Genomic DNA, 9,853 nt, shown 5'->3' with positions numbered 1-9,853 from the left:
GATCGCATTTTTGACCCCCGAAACATGCACAAAAACTCACCAAACTTGGCAGTCTCATCGGGCATGGCGAAAAATTTGATATTTTAACGTCTAATATGAACAGGAAGTGAGTTATGAATTTTTGAAAGTCCGACTTTTGCCCTTTTTTGCATGTTTACAGGGGTCATTCTTTTGCACCCTGATCCTAAAGGCTTCATCTGATTGCCTTAAAATTCTGTCTGTAGCATCTGAAGACCTGGGACAAACACTGGGGCTAAAATTTTTTGTTTCCGAAATACTATATGACGGGGGCGGGGCTTCAAAGTTTTCACTTAAGATTTCCTTCGCCGCAATGGACAAAATGCTTAATAACTCTCCTGCACATGCTGCTAAAAATCCAAAACTTCACATGTACATAAAAAGTCTGTACCTGAAGACATCTATATGTTTATATTCAGTTATACACCTTGCGCCAATCAATATCATTTTTTACATTTTGACGTACTGCACGGTGCCCTTTTAACGAATCTGATTGAAAATTGGCTAGAAAAGACTCAAGACATTGATCTTACTCTATCCCTATTTTTGTGACTTTCCTTCGAAGGGCGTGGCTATTACGGTGCCGCAGAGTCTGATTATTCTCCGTGGCAACAAAAGTTCCTGCAAAATGATTCAGATGATCCATCTTCTCGAAATTTTTCACATTTGAGGATATTCAGGCCCTGAAGACGGCTGCCAACTTATTTTTGATCGCAGTGGTAGCGCCACCAACTGGTTAAAACAAATACAAATTATTTTCGTTGATGTTTTTCTCCGGGCAGGTGAACAAAATCTACCTTATATTTGCTCGGATGAGTGTTTAGGCCTTGAGCATGTCACAATACGAAAGTCTTTCGCCTTCTTCAGAGTGTCACATGATGCTGTCTTGTGACCCGTCTTTATCAGCTGATGTTCCATGAGGGCGTGACTTACCTGTCACAAGAATGAAGGCAAGTCACGCCCCCCGCTGTCCGTTCACTCCGCCAAGATGCTGGTCCAGGTGGTAGAGAGGATGAAGGCTCCCTTGTCTCTGTTCATGGTTTTTATGCCTCGCTTGCAGATCTCAATGGCCTCTCTGATCCAGCGCTGTTGTTTGTTCTCTTCTGTGCGGATGACCCTGCCCTTCTCCCGGTCCATGATGTGGTTTTCCCTTTTGCAGTGGTCAGTGATTGCTGATTTGTAATGTTCATGTTGTGCTTGTTCTTTTACTGCTCTGATTTTTTTTCATTTTTTTGACAGGTAAGTCACACCCTCATGGAACATCAGCTCAAGACACCATCATGCGACACTCTGAAGAAGGCGAAAGACTCGCCGAAACATGTCAGGTAAAAAATTTACCTAAAACATAATTGTCTGCTTTTAATGAATCAGTCAAATATCAATAATAAGAAGACAAAATGAACCTAATACAAATAAATGAATGCTTAATAACTCCCCTGCACATGCTCCTAAAAATCCAAACCTTCACCTGTAAATAAAACGTCCCGACCTGAAGACATCGTAATGTTATTATTTTGTTATACACACAGTGCCGCCAAGTGGAATCAAAAATTTGTTTTTATTTTAATTTTCACGTACTGCACGGTGCCCTTTTGACGAATCCGACTGAAAATGAGTCAGAAAAGACTCAAGACAATGATCTTACTCTCTGCCGAATTTTGTGGCGTTTTGGCAAAAGGCGTGGCTATTAAGGTGCTGAAAAGTCCGATTGTACTCTGTGGCAACAAAAGCTCCGGCAACATGACTCAGATGATCTTATCTTCTCGAAGTTGTACACATTTGAGGATACTTCAGCCCTGAAGACATCTACCAACTTATTTTACATCGTAGTAGTAGCGCCACCAACTGGTAAAAGCTAATACAAGTTATTTTCTTGGATGTTTTTCTCCGTGCAACTCAACAAGGTCGCCCTCATATATGCTCGGATGACTGTTTCGGCCATGAGGATGTCACAATACGAAATTCGTCCTTTTTCGTGAAAAGTTGTGGGAGTGGCATTGCACTGTTCGGCAATAAAACAAAGCTGATTATGAGGTTCTAAATATGAACGACAACTCGTAAAACTTTACACACACATCAGGCCGAGCAAATTTATCAATATTTTATACGTTAGTTGTGCAGCTTTTTTGAAATGGCTCGCCATGGCCCTCGAGAAATGTTAAAAAAAGCAGCTCTGGTTGAGTGTTTCACCTCGCTTTTTGTAAATTTTATGGAGTACAGTGAACCCTCGGTTATCGCGGTTAATGGGGACCGAGACCACCCGCGAAAACTGAAAATCCGCGAAGTAGCGGCGCACCTTCAAAAATGCTTAAAAAAAATATACAATAAATATAATAAATATATATATATATATATATATATACGGGGAGAGAGAGAGTGAAATTCATGTTATAACAAAAAAACCAAATTATTATTAAAACGTATTATTTTTTTATTCCCCAGCCATTCTTTTAGTATTTATTTAATTACTCCGACTTTTACCTGCTGGTACGCCGTCCGGTGTGCCCTGTGAAATGAAAGGTGGCATTCTTTATTTATTTATTCATTTATTCATTCATAACTGACAGCCTCGCGCTCCGCTCGTGCCCGGGCAGAAGAGGTGCTCCAATTTGGCTTAACTGTGACACACGCCCGCCCTCCTCCCCCGGAGCTTCCATTCGGTTAAACTTAGGGGCCGCTTGGCACCGCCCGTGCCCGGGGAAGGTGCTCCTCTTCGGCTTACTGTGACGCGAGCATGCCCTCCTCCTCCGGAGCTTCCATTCGGTTAAACTTAGGGGCCGCTTGGAACCGCCCGTGCCCGGGGAAGGTGCTCCTCTACAGCTTAACTGCCACGCACGCCGGCCGGAGCTCTGGTACGGTCCGAACCGCGCGAAACGTCGCCACCGATCGTGTCCGGGGGAACGTGCTCTTCTTCGTCCACTCTCCTCTTCGCCCACGCTCTTCTTCGGCGCACGGCGGCCGTCTAACCGCTCCAGCGCCCCGTCGTGCCGCTCGGCGAAACTACAATGCCCCCGAATATTTTTTAGACCCGCGAAGCACTGAACCCGCGAAAGGTGAACCGCGAAGTAGCGAGGGTTCACTGTATGTATAAGACCAAGACCTACAAAAAAGTCTCTTGGAGCAATGAGCTAGGTTTTACAGGAAGTCGGCCATTTTGAATTTACTTAAAAGGGGGCGGGTCACCACAATGGACTTTGTGTAGAAATTATTATTGGGGCCCGAGCACCGACCGCGGCGAGGTCCCTATTGTTTTTGTAGAAAACATTATTACTTTTATTATTATTATTATTATTATTATTAGGGCCTGAGCAGCGACCGCTGCGAAGTCCCTATTGTTTTTGTAGAAATTATTATTATTATTATTTTTCCGATTGTTCGATCGCATTTTTGACCCCCGAAACATGCACAAAAACTAACCAAACTTGGCAGTCTCATCGGGCATGGCGAAAAATTTGATATTTTAACGTCTAATATGAACAGGAAGTGAGTTATGAATTTTTGAAAGTCCGACTTTTGCCCTTTTTTGCATGTTTACAGGGGTCATTCTTTTGCACCCTGATCCTAAAGGCTTCATCTGATTGCCTTAAAATTCTGTCTGTAGCATCTGAAGACCTGGGACAAACACTGGGGCTAAAATTTTTTGTTTCCGAAATACTATATGACGGGGGCGGGGCTTCAAAGTTTTCACTTAAGATTTCCTTCGCCGCAATGGACAAAATGCTTAATAACTCTCCTGCACATGCTGCTAAAAATCCAAAACTTCACATGTACATAAAGAGTCTGTACCTGAAGACATCTATATGTTTATATTCAGTTATACACCTTGCGCCAATCAATATCATTTTTTACATTTTGACGTACTGCATGGTGCCCTTTTAACGAATCCGATTGAAAATTGGCTAGAAAAGACTCAAGACATTGATCTTACTCTATCCCTATTTTTATGACTTTCCTTCAAAGGGCGTGGCTATTACGGTGCCGCAGAGTCTGATTATTCTCCGTGGCAACAAAAGTTCCTGCAAAATGATTCAGATGATCCATCTTCTCGAAATTTTTCACATTTGAGGATATTCAGGCCCTGAAGACGGCTGCCAACTTATTTTTGATCGCAGTGGTCGCGCCACCAACTGGTTAAAACAAATACAAATTATTTTCGTTGATTTTTTTCTCCGGGCAGGTTAACAAAATCTACCTTACATTTGCTCGGATGAGTGTTTAGGCCTTGAGGATGTCACAATACGTAAGTCTTTCGCCTTCTTCAGAGTGTCACATGATGGTGTCTTGTGGCCCGTCTTTATCAGCTGATGTTCCATGAGGGCGTGACTTACCTGTCACAAGAATGAAGGCAAGTCACGCCCCCCGCTGTCCGTTCACTCCGCCAAAATGCTCCTCCAGGTGGTAGAGAGGATGAAGGCTCCCTTGTCTCTGTTCATGGTTTTTATGCCTCGCTTGCAGATCTCAATGGCCTCTCTGATCCAGCGCTGTTGTTTGTTCTCTTCGGTGCGGATGACCCTGCCCTTCTCCCGGTCCATGATGTGGTTTTCCCTTTTGCAGTGGTCAGTGATTGCTGATTTGTAATGTTCATGTTGTGCTTGTTCTTTTACTGCTCTGATTTTTCATTTTTTTGACAGGTAAGTCACACCCTCATGGAACATCAGCTGATAAAGACGGGTCTCAAGACACCATCATGCGACACTCTGAAGAAGGCGAAAGACTCGCCGAAACATGTCAGGTAAAAAATTAACCTAAAACATAATTGTCTGCTTTTAATGAATCAGTCAAATATCAATAATAAGAAGACAAAATGAACCTAATACAAATAAATGAATGCTTAATAACTCCCCTGCACATGCTCCTAAAAATCCAAACCTTCACCTGTAAATAAAACGTCCCGACCTGAAGACATCTTAATGTTATTATTTTGTTATACACACAGTGCCGCCAAGTGGAATCAAAAATTTGTTTTTATTTTAATTTTCACGTACTGCACGGTGCCCTTTTGACGAATCCGACTGAAAATGAGTCAGAAAAGACTCAAGACAATGATCTTACTCTCTGCCGAATTTTGTGACGTTTTGGCAAAAGGCGTGGCTATTAAGGTGCTGAAAAGTCCGATTGTACTCTGTGGCAACAAAAGCTCCGGCAACATGACTCAGATGATCCTATCTTCTCGAAGTTGTACACATTTGAGGATACTTCAGCCCTGAAGACATCTACCAACTTATTTTACATCGTAGTAGTAGCGCCACCAACTGGTAAAAGCTAATACAAGTTATTTTCTTGGATGTTTTTCTCCGTGCAACTCAACAAGGTCGCCCTCATATATGCTCGGATGACTGTTTCGGCCATGAGGATGTCACAATACGAAATTCGTGATTTTTCGTGAAAAGTTGTGGGAGTGGCATTGCACTGTTCGGCAATAAAACAAAGCTGATTATGAGGTTCTAAATATGAACGACAACTCGTAAAACTTTACACACACATCAGGCCGAGCAAATTTATCAATATTTTATACGTTAGTTGTGCAGCTTTTTTGAAATGGCTCGCCATGGCCCTCGAGAAATGTTAAAAAAAAGCAGCTCTGGTTGAGTGTTTCACCTCGCTTTTTGTAAATTTTATGGAGTACAGTGAACCCTCGGTTATCACGGTTAATGGGGACCGAGACCATCCGCGAAAACTGAAAATCCGCGAAGTAGCGGCGCACCTTCAAAAATGCTTAAAAAAAATATACAATATATATAATAAATATATAAATATATATATATATATATATATATATATATATATATATATATATATATATATACGGGGAGAGAGAGAGTGAAATTCATGTTATAACAAAAAAACCAAATTATTATTAAAACGTATTGTTTTTTTATTCCCCAGCCATTCTTTTTGTATTTATTTAATTACTCCGACTTTTACCTGCTGGTACGCCGTCCGGTGTGCCCTGTGAAATGAAAGGTGGCATTCTTTATTTATTTATTCATTTATTCATTCATAACTGACAGCCTCGCGCTCCGCTCGTGCCCGGGCAGAAGAGGTGCTCCAATTTGGCTTAACTGTGACACACGCCCGTCCTCCTCCCCCGGAGCTTCCATTCGGTTAAACTTAGGGGCCGCTTGGCACCGCCCGTGCCCGGGGAAGGTGCTCCTCTTCGGCTTACTGTGACGCGAGCATGCCCTCCTCCTCCGGAGCTTCCATTCGGTTAAACGTAGGGGCCGCTTGGCACCGCCCGTGCCCGGGGAAGGTGCTCCTCTACGGCTTAACTGCCACGCACGCTGGCCGGAGCTCTGGTACGGTCCGAACCGCGCGAAACGTCGCCACCGATCGTGTCCGGGGGAACGTGCTCTTCTTCGTCCACTCTCCTCTTCGCCCACGCTCTTCTTCGGCGCACGCCGGCCGTCTAACCGCTCCAGCGCCCCGTCGTGCCGCTCGGCGAAACTACAATGCCCCCGAATATTTTTTAGACCCGCGAAGCACTGAACCCGCGAAAGGTGAACCGCGAAGTAGCGAGGGTTCACTGTATGTATAAGACCAAGACCTACAAAAAAGTCTCTTGGAGCAATGAGCTAGGTTTTACAGGAAGTCGGCCATTTTGAATTTACTTAAAAGGGGGCGGGTCACCACAATGGACTTTGTGTAGAAATTATTATTGGGGCCCGAGCAGCGACCGCGGCGAGGTCCCTATTGTTTTTGTAGAAGATATTATTACTTTTATTATTATTATTATTATTATTATTAGGGCCTGAGCAGCGACCGCTGCGAAGTCCCTATTGTTTTTGTAGAAATTATTATTATTATTATTTTTCCGATTGTTCGATCGCATTTTTGACCCCCGAAACATGCACAAAAACTCACCAAACTTGGCAGTCTCATCGGGCATGGCGAAAAATTTGATATTTTAACGTCTAATATGAACAGGAAGTGAGTTATGAATTTTTGAAAGTCCGACTTTTGCCCTTTTTTGCATGTTTACAGGGGTCATTCTTTTGCACCCTGATCCTAAAGGCTTCATCTGATTGCCTTAAAATTCTGTCTGTAGCATCTGAAGACCTGGCACAAACACTGGGGCTAAAATTTTTTGTTTCCAAAATACTATATGACGGGGGCGGGGCATCAAAGTTTTCACTTAAGATATCCTTCGCCGCAATGGACAAAATGCTTAATAACTCTCCTGCACATGCTGCTAAAAATCCAAAACTTCACATGTACATAAAGAGTCTGTACCTGAAGACATCTATATGTTTATATTCAGTTATACACCTTGCGCCAATCAATATCATTTTTTACATTTTGACGTACTGCACGGTGCCCTTTTAACGAATCTGATTGAAAATTGGCTAGAAAAGACTCAAGACATTGATCTTACTCTATCCCTATTTTTGTGACTTTCCTTCGAAGGGCGTGGCTATTACGGTGCCGCAGAGTCTGATTATTCTCCGTGGCAACAAAAGTTCCTGCAAAATGATTCAGATGATCCATCTTCTCGAAATTTTTCACATTTGAGGATATTCAGGCCCTGAAGACGGCTGCCAACTTATTTTTGATCGCAGTGGTAGCGCCACCAACTGGTTAAAACAAATACAAATCATTTTCGTTGATTTTTTTCTCCGGGCAGGTTAACAAAATCTACCTTACATTTGCTCGGATGAGTGTTTAGGCCTTGAGGATGTCACAATACGAAAGTCTTTCGCCTTCTTCAGAGTGTCACATGATGGTGTCTTGTGGCCCGTCTTTATCAGCTGATGTTCCATGAGGGCGTGACTTACCTGTCACAAGAATGAAGGCAAGTCACGCCCCCCGCTGTCCGTTCACTCCGCCAAAATGCTGCTCCAGGTGGTAGAGAGGATGAAGGCTCCCTTGTCTCTGTTCATGGTTTTTATGCCTCGCTTGCAGATCTCAATGGCCTCTCTGATCCAGCGCTGTTGTTTGTTCTCTTCGGTGCGGATGACCCTGCCCTTCTCCCGGTCCATGATGTGGTTTTCCCTTTTGCAGTGGTCAGTGATTGCTGATTTGTAATGTTCATGTTGTGCTTGTTCTTTGACTGCTCTGATTTTTCATTTTTTTGACAGGTAAGTCACACCCTCATGGAACATCAGCTGATAAAGACGGGTCTCAAGACACCATCATGCGACACTCTGAAGAAGGCGAAAGACTCGCCGAAACATGTCAGGTAAAAAATTTACCTAAAACATAATTGTCTGCTTTTAATGAATCAGTCAAATATCAATAATAAGAAGACAAAATGAACCTAATACAAATAAACGAATGCTTAATAACTCCCCTGCACATGCTCCTAAAAATCCAAACCTTCACCTGTAAATAAAACGTCCCGACCTGAAGACATCTTAATGTTATTATTTTGTTATACACACAGTGCCGCCAAGTGGAATCAAAAATTTGTTTTTATTTTAATTTTCACGTACTGCACGGTGCCCTTTTGACAAATCCGACTGAAAATTAGTCAGAAAAGACTCAAGACAATGATCTTACTCTCTGCCGAATTTTGTGACGTTTTGGCAAAAGGCGTGGCTATTAAGGTGCTGAAAAGTCCGATTGTACTCTGTGGCAACAAAAGCTCCGGCAACATGACTCAGATGATCCTATCTTCTCGAAGTTGTACACATTTGAGGATACCTCAGCCCTGAAGACATCTACCAACTTATTTTACATCGTAGTAGTAGCGCCACCAACTGGTAAAAGCTAATACAAGTTATTTTCTTGGATGTTTTTCTCCGTGCAACTCAACAAGGTCGCCCTCATATATGCTCGGATGACTGTTTCGGCCATGAGGATGTCACAATACGAAATTCGTGATTTTTCGTGAAAAGTTGTGGGAGTGGCATTGCACTGTTCGGCAATAAAACAAAGCTGATTATGAGGTTCTAAATATGAACGACAACTCGTAAAACTTTACACACACATCAGGCCGAGCAAATTTATCAATATTTTATACGTTAGTTGTGCAGCTTTTTTGAAATGGCTCGCCATGGCCCTCGAGAAATGTTAAAAAAAAGCAGCTCTGGTTGAATGTTTCACCTCGCTTTTTGTAAATTTTATGGAGTACAGTGAACTCTCTGTTATCGCGGTTAATGGGGACCGAGACCATCCGCGAAAACTGAAAATCCGCGAAGTAGCGGCGCACCTTCAAAAATGCTTAAAAAAAATATACAATATATATAATAAATATATATATATATATATATATATATATATATATATATATACGGGGAGAGAGAGAGTGAAATTCATGTTATAACAAAAAAAACAAATTATTATTAAAACGTATTATTTTTTTATTCCCCAGCCATTCTTTTTGTATTTATTTAATTACTCCGACTTTTACCTGCTGGTACGCCGTCCGGTGTGCCCTGTGAAATGAAAGGTGGCATTCTTTATTTATTTATTCATTTATTCATTCATAACTGACAGCCTCGCGCTCCGCTCGTGCCCGGGCAGAAGAGGTGCTCCAATTTGGCTTAACTGTGACACACGCCTGTCCTCCTCCCCCGGAGCTTCCATTCGGTTAAACTTAGGGGCCGCTTGGCACCGCCCGTGCCCGGGGAAGGTGCTCCTCTTCGGCTTACTGTGACGCGAGCATGCCCTCCTCCTCCGGAGCTTCCATTCGGTTAAACTTAGGGGCCGCTTGGAACCGCCCGTGCCCGGGGAAGGTGCTCCTCTTCGGCTTAGTGTGACGCGAGCATGCCCTCCTCCTCCGGAGCTTCCATTCGGTTAAACTTAGGGGCCGCTTGGCACCGCCCGTGCCCGGGGAAGGTGCTCCTCTACGACTTAACTGCCACGCACGCTGGCCGGAGCTCTGGTACGGTCCGAA

This window comes from Idiotropiscis lumnitzeri, unplaced genomic scaffold (assembly GCF_059441095.1).
Source record: "Idiotropiscis lumnitzeri isolate Australia: NSW breed Sydney's pygmy pipehorse unplaced genomic scaffold, RoL_Ilum_1.0 HiC_scaffold_144, whole genome shotgun sequence".
In the NCBI taxonomy this organism is placed as follows: domain Eukaryota; kingdom Metazoa; phylum Chordata; class Actinopteri; order Syngnathiformes; family Syngnathidae; genus Idiotropiscis; species Idiotropiscis lumnitzeri.
Note: the sequence above shows the minus strand (reverse complement) of the source record.